Below are 6,539 nucleotides of genomic sequence, written 5' to 3'. Positions count from 1 at the left end.
TAGAGGAATTTCATGGGGTGTTTTGTCTGGCTGGGCTGCTATTGGCTGAGCTATTTATGGTTAGGAACCCTGGGGGGGGGGGGGGCTACTTGTTTGTTCCAGACAATTTGGCTCCTTCTGAGCTAATTGTCCTTGCCTAGAAGCTGGAGGGAGCCAGTCTCCTTCTGATACCGATTCCTCCTGGGTGACCTTGCCCAGGAGGGGAGTAGGGAGTTTACATTAGCCTTTTCATTTCCAAATGAAGTTACATTAACCTCTTCATTCCCAAATGGAGTTACATTAACCTTTTCAGCAGCTGAAAAGAAAACCGCATATTCCCTCCCTGTTCTTCCTCCATTCTCTAGCTTGTCATGCATTCTTTCCAAAAATTGGGACTTTTTAAAAATGCCATGGGACGTGGGACAAATTGTTAAAAATCAGGACTGTCCCACCAAAAGCAGGACGTCTGGTCACCTTACACTTAGGGGACTATTCCAGTGTGACTTATTGTGTACCTGTGGACTTCCGTGTGCTCCTCCTGTGTTGTCTACATGCATCTTAAATATTCATAATATTACTGGGTAGATATTTCATGCTTCCCAACGTTTCCCTCACCAAGCACTGTGTCCAGGATGTACATGTGCAGTGCACATCTCAGATCCACTGTGCCTTTGGCTGGGCCTCCCCTCGTTGGCACATCTCTGGCTTTTCATGAGACTTACGATTTTTTTCACCTGTTTGTATTTTGTCTGTCATGAACTTTGTCAGGTAATTATGGATTTGGGGGATACGTGGAGGCTGGATGTTCCCATTTTGGGGTGGAAAGCCTTCTGTTGCCAGAGGGAGGCAGGTGAGCACAGAGGCCCAGCCTGCCAAGGGACAGGAGAAAATTGGAGCAAAAGGGTCCCAAATGTGAACAGCACAGATCTGTGAACTCCTTCTTTTAAGCTTATCTGGCCTTTAAACTTCTTAGGCCACAGCCTTGGCCTCTTGTGGGGCTGTGGTTGGGTGGTGGACAGTGCCTCCCGGGCCTCCCAGGCTTACCAGCTACTTTTAGTCACTTTGCCAGGGGCCTTTGTTGTTGTTTTGCAGAGGTTTTGACTGCCTGCACCTGCCTTTCCTGTCGTCTCTCCCATCCTTTCCTCTCTGTCTTATAGTGCACTGTAATTCGCTCCCTTTAAAATTGTTTTGCCTTTGGTGCCAGTTGAGACAAGCTTTGCAGGGCTCCCTGGTGCCACTCACACAAACACACGCAACCGTCTCTGCTTTTCCAAACACGTCATCTCGCCGTATCCTCATGAGTCAAGTATGGTAAATATTACTCCCACTTTACAGATCAGAAAACCAAGAAACAGCAAAATTCAGTTCAAGATAGAAAAGTTTTTCTTCCAACAAAAGTTTCTTATTAACAATTCACCCACTGACTTCTGATACAACTTGGCGAGTACTTAGCCATTCATGAGATTATAACAAAAGCGGGCAGTTGCCATGGAATGGGCCAGAAGCAGGAGGGAGGAATTTGATTTGTCTGTGAAGCACCTGTCTGCGCCTGAAGTCTGGGCTGTTCCGAGTAGCTGTGAGTGGACACATCTTGGCAGTGTGGAAACATGAGCTGCAGCTTCACTGTGAAGCGAGGAGGACCCACAGATCAAGGCGCCAATCCCTGGAAACTTACTCCAGGCGACTGCGGAAAAGGCGAGCTACCAAGGTCCCTTCTTCTCTTTCCTGAAGGCTGAGCCCACTGCTACCCATGTCCACAGCCTGCAGTCTAGGAAGGCTGAGTGGAAGGCAAATGGCCTGCAAGAAGTTCTTTGAACTCTTCTCTGGAAATTGGCTGCATTTTATTCTTAGAGCAGCACAGGTTAAAAAAATCTTGAAGCAATCTTCTATTTCAAAGTTATCAAGTGCAAAAAGAAGTTTCTTACTTCTGAGTAGAGTTTCAATATAGAGTTGCCAAAAGAAAAGTAATTTATTCCTTTTCATTTTTGAAATGAATTGCTTGGCAAGCCAACACATGTCTTGTTACGCTCCAGAAAAGTCAGAGACCTCACCAAATAAATTGCTGCTGCGTGGGAGATAAGGAGATGGCTTTCCCTCCTTCTCCTTCTTTGTACATTATCACCACGATGTTCACAATACGTAAGTCAAAGCCTAAGCAATCTGACATGTTAGCACTAAGAGAAGTCATGGGGAAAGGTCAGAGGTGACCTTTTATTTTTCCTAATAACCCAAACGTCATAAAAGCTACATGTAAAGTGAGCCCGCAAGAAGAGGTAGTCTGCAGTAGCATATGTTTGGTGTTTGAAATTACAAACCAGTTGCAAAATACAGTGGGATTTTTGCTAAATCGGCACATTATGGTTGTTCTTACCACAGGGGAGAAAATGGGTAACTATGTGAGATGATTGATATGTTAATTTGTTCCACTATAGTAATTATTTGATTATATATATTATATACGGAGGGTGCCAAAAACATGTGTATACATTTTAAGCGAGTCCTCTATGTATTACTTTTCAAAATTAAATGGAACGTACCATTACTGGTCACATGTACCCAGACCTGCTACAAACATCCATTTTACCTGCAATTTGTATACTTTGGGGGAAGGATTGATTTTCCTTTCAATAAGATTTCTTAAAAAGTGTATACATTTTTTTGGGACCCTTAGTATATATTGTATAACATCATGTATATACCTTAAATATATAAAACTTTTTTTTAAAAAATGAGAGCATGTCATTATAAGGAATGACATAGCTTGGCATAGCTGTAGGAATGAAAATCCCTTCTGCTATTGTGTCTGGTCGGGGAACAGGGACAGAAGGCCTGGGAGGACCAGCATCACGGTTGGAGCTCTGTGTAGACGCAGCATCAGTATTCATCACCATAAGTAGATCTGGACTTCAGCATTTATTAAGGAAATATTGTAGCCTCAAGTTAAGTTATCAAATCTTAAGTTTATGACCTCCTGGTTAGTTGTTTCTATGTAGAGGGTAACTAATAGCATGAATTCCACATACATAATTTCTTTTTGTTTTTTTTGAGACAGAGTCTTACTATGTCACCCTTGGTGGACTGCCTTGGCATCACAGCTCACAGCAACCTCAAACTTGTGAGCTTAAGTGATTCTCTTGTCTCAGTCTCCTATGTAGCTGGGACTGCAGGTGCCCACCACAACGCCTGGTTATTTTTTGGTTGTAGTTGTCATTGTTGTTTGGCAGGCCTGGGCCAGGCTCGAACCCTCCAGCTCCAGTGTACGTGGCTGACACCCTAGCCACTGAGCTACAGGTGCCAAGCCCACTTATTCTTTAAAAAATCTGCCGAGCGTTGATTTAACACACATTAATAAGTGCTGACTATGTACTAGGCATCCATCTGAACACTGGAAGTTTAAGATGGCTAAAACATGGTCCCCATTCGGAGGGATATTACATTTAATTGATGGAGATTGGTTTGTAACTGAATTAGCACCTAAGATAAACAACGTAAGAGAGACATATACAAAATGCTTCAGGAACACAGAGAAAAAAGTTACTAACTTTGGGCAGGTTAAGCAAAGCCATCACAGCCATAGTGATACCTTGGGAATAATAAACAGGGAATGAAATATAAATAGATTACAGGGTTAAGGAAGGGACCCGAGGCATTGCTGGCTGGGAGAATCCTGTGCAGGGCAGCCGGGGCCGCAGGCAGGTGCACAGCGAGGGCAGGGAACCTGCTCCGTAGAATCCTCGCACACGGGAGGAGCAGAAGGTGCAGATGGGAAGTTAAGGAGGCTCAGCTTGTGAGGGGCCTGAAGCCAGTGAAGCCTGTTGGTAGAGGCTGTCCTGCCCTTTCTTTGTTCCCTATTCTGATTGGCAACACCGAAGGTGATATTTCGAATATTTAACAAGCATCATGGCACGGATTCAGATTAGTCAGAAGTAGGGGACCCCAGGCCAGCTCCTGTGACAGACTTTTTCCTTGCTGAAGCATGGTGTCAACCAGGGTTCCCAGGAATGAAGCCAGGGTATCAGGGAGGGGACTGAAGGCCACAGTGTTTTACTGTTTAAACAACCAGTACAGCTGCCCTGCCATTCAGCCGGCCAAGAAGAGCAGGGAGCTGTGCTTTAATTTCCTGTCTCCTCTGCATCTGGGCAACAGTGATTTCATCCTCTAAAGGTGTCTTAATTACCTTCTTTTCTCCCCACTGTCAGAGCGAACTCTTTAGAAAGCAGAAGTGATCATTACACTGTCCTGATGAAAACTTTCCATGGAAGAAGTCCAAGGTCCCCACCCTGCCCACCTGACCGTGGCACTCTGGCCCCTGCCGCCTTCTCGTCCTCACTATCCATTCATCATTTCCTGGAGCAGTTTTCACAGTGCCACCAGTGCGCTCAGCGCAGGAGTGTTCTCATGTTTCTGTGTAGGTCTCAGGTAACACGGCTTACCTGTGGCCAGCCGGAAGGCCCTGTGGGCTAGTGAGTGCCTGTGTGCTTCTGCTGAATGTTGATGTATCAGCCTGGCTTACCTTCTTAGCCGTGAGATCAGGTCTTCTGTCTCTTTGTTTGTTTGGGTAATGATTTGGATCAACTCCCGAGTGAGGCAAAGGCGTGGACAGTGGATGTGTCTGACGATGACTGTAGTCAATAACCAAAGACTATAACACAGGAATGACAGATTTTATGCGTGTTAGGGGTAGAATTTGTTACTGAGATCTTTGCATCCACATCTTTGTTATAATGCAGTGCCATGGGCTTATTCTAAATATGAACAGTGCTTTTATGTGATGTTTATAAAATATAATAAGGAGTTAATGTAAATGAAATCACTCCAGAGGTCTATAAAGTACAAGCAGTGTGCTCAGTGCGAAGTTAACACAACTGAAATGATCTCTGCCCTCATGAAGCTTATGGGCCTGCAAGAGAACCAGATAATAATTAGGAAAACTTTCGTCTCTCTGCTTCCCACCCCACTAGTCCAAGCCATCGTCCTTTCTCTCCTGGACTGTGCAGTAGACCCTGGGCAGGTCTCCCCGCTTGCATACAGGACCTCATATCTTCTCTATGCAGCAGCCAGAAAGGACTTTGAAACATCTCAATCAGATCTTGTGCCTATCCTGTGTGAACCCATTCATGACTTTGCATTTAAAGGAGGATAAAAAAATAAAAAAGGAGGATGATTTCTTTCCTTGCTGTCCAAGGTCAAGTTTGACCAGGCCCCTGCCTATAGCTCCAGCCATGAATCATGCCAGTGCACCCCACAGTGCACTGTACCCCACCAGGCCCCACCAGCTCCAGTCACCAGGGCAGCCTCCAGTTCTCTGAACACTGGAGCTCCCTCCCCTCACCAGAACCTGGCTTGTGCTGGGCCGACCCCCATGGTCAGCTGCTTCTCATCCTTAGATCAGCAGTTCTCAGCCTGTGGGTTGTGACCCACAGGAACTGTATTAAAGGGTCGCGGCATTAGGAAGGTTGAGAACCACTGCTTTAGATCTACCTAGAGTTGGTCCCACCACCCATACCACTGTTACCCTTTATCCCAGAGCCTTTCCTAGTACTGAACACAATTTATAATTATCTCTATGTTTGTTTGGGAGACAATTGTCTGAAATTAAGACTTTCTTGTGCAGTTTAGAACTGAGAGGGGAGGATTCGAGTTTGAGGCTTGCAATCCTTTCTTCTGCCTCCTGAGGGTGCCTGATTGGAGTACTAAGGTAGGATTGTGTGGCCACTCGCAAGTGGCAGAGGCGTCTACTCTCCCCACCAGGTTTGGGCAGAATCAATGCTTCTGCAAAATTCCAGAGTTTGTGTTCCGTTGTAAAGCAAACATTTTAAAAATTAGGATGTGTTGCTAAAAGTATAGATAGGGTTAACCATACAGACGGCCAGCCAATCCGAAAATATTCAATAGTTCAGAATAGGCCTGTCTTTGCCAAAGTGCTTGGGTGAAGAGCAGGTGTGAAGATCAACAACAAAAAAAATCAAATACTGAAGTAAAGGAAATCTTAGAATCATAAAGGGGTAACCTGGAGTTAGAAACAAAAGGTCTCAGAGCAAAGCAGGCTTCGTGAGCTCTCAAGACACATGTGCATGGCAGGTGCTATGGGGGGAAGAGGGAGGGAAAGCACGATGATGTCAAGTAGACTGGTCCCTGGAAGGTCAAGTCCAAGACTAGAGTCCATGGCATCCCTCCTCAGTGGACTCTAATGGAGCTGGAGGTGGGAGTTGTTGCCCTGTGGACCCTTTGTTGTGTGATTTCAAAAGGAAAGGGTATGGAGAGCCATCCGATTTCATAAACCTATATATCTGTGTCTAAAAAGTTATGATTTCCTAACCTGGAAATCCCATTACTCAAAAGCCTCTAATTTCCTATTCTAAATTTCTTATTAATCCTTTACTAGAGTTGTACTTCTAGCCAACATAAATAGTTTTTTTTTTGGGGGGGGGGCATCTTGCATTTTCCCTGAGTAGCTGTGCATAGCAGTGTAGAAGCCAAGGAGACAGCTCGGCTCCTGTGGCTCAAATGGCTAAGGCGCCAGCCACATACAACTAAGGTGGCGGGTTCAAATCCAGCCC

General features: G+C 45.2%; 1 protein-coding gene across 1 annotated transcript in view; it reads left to right on the top strand.

The window, feature by feature from the left end:
- FRAS1 (Fraser extracellular matrix complex subunit 1) overlaps positions 1-6,539 on the top strand; it is a 430,037-nt gene that overhangs the window by 204,128 nt on the left and 219,370 nt on the right. The gene's annotated exons all lie outside the window — the stretch shown is intronic.

The sequence above is a fragment of the Otolemur garnettii genome, unplaced genomic scaffold (genome assembly GCF_000181295.1).
Source record: "Otolemur garnettii isolate 467f Iridium unplaced genomic scaffold, OtoGar3 scaffold00039, whole genome shotgun sequence".
NCBI lineage: Eukaryota > Metazoa > Chordata > Mammalia > Primates > Galagidae > Otolemur > Otolemur garnettii.
The sequence above is the reverse complement of the archived record's forward strand: the minus strand, read 5'-3'. Positions and strand labels throughout refer to the sequence as shown.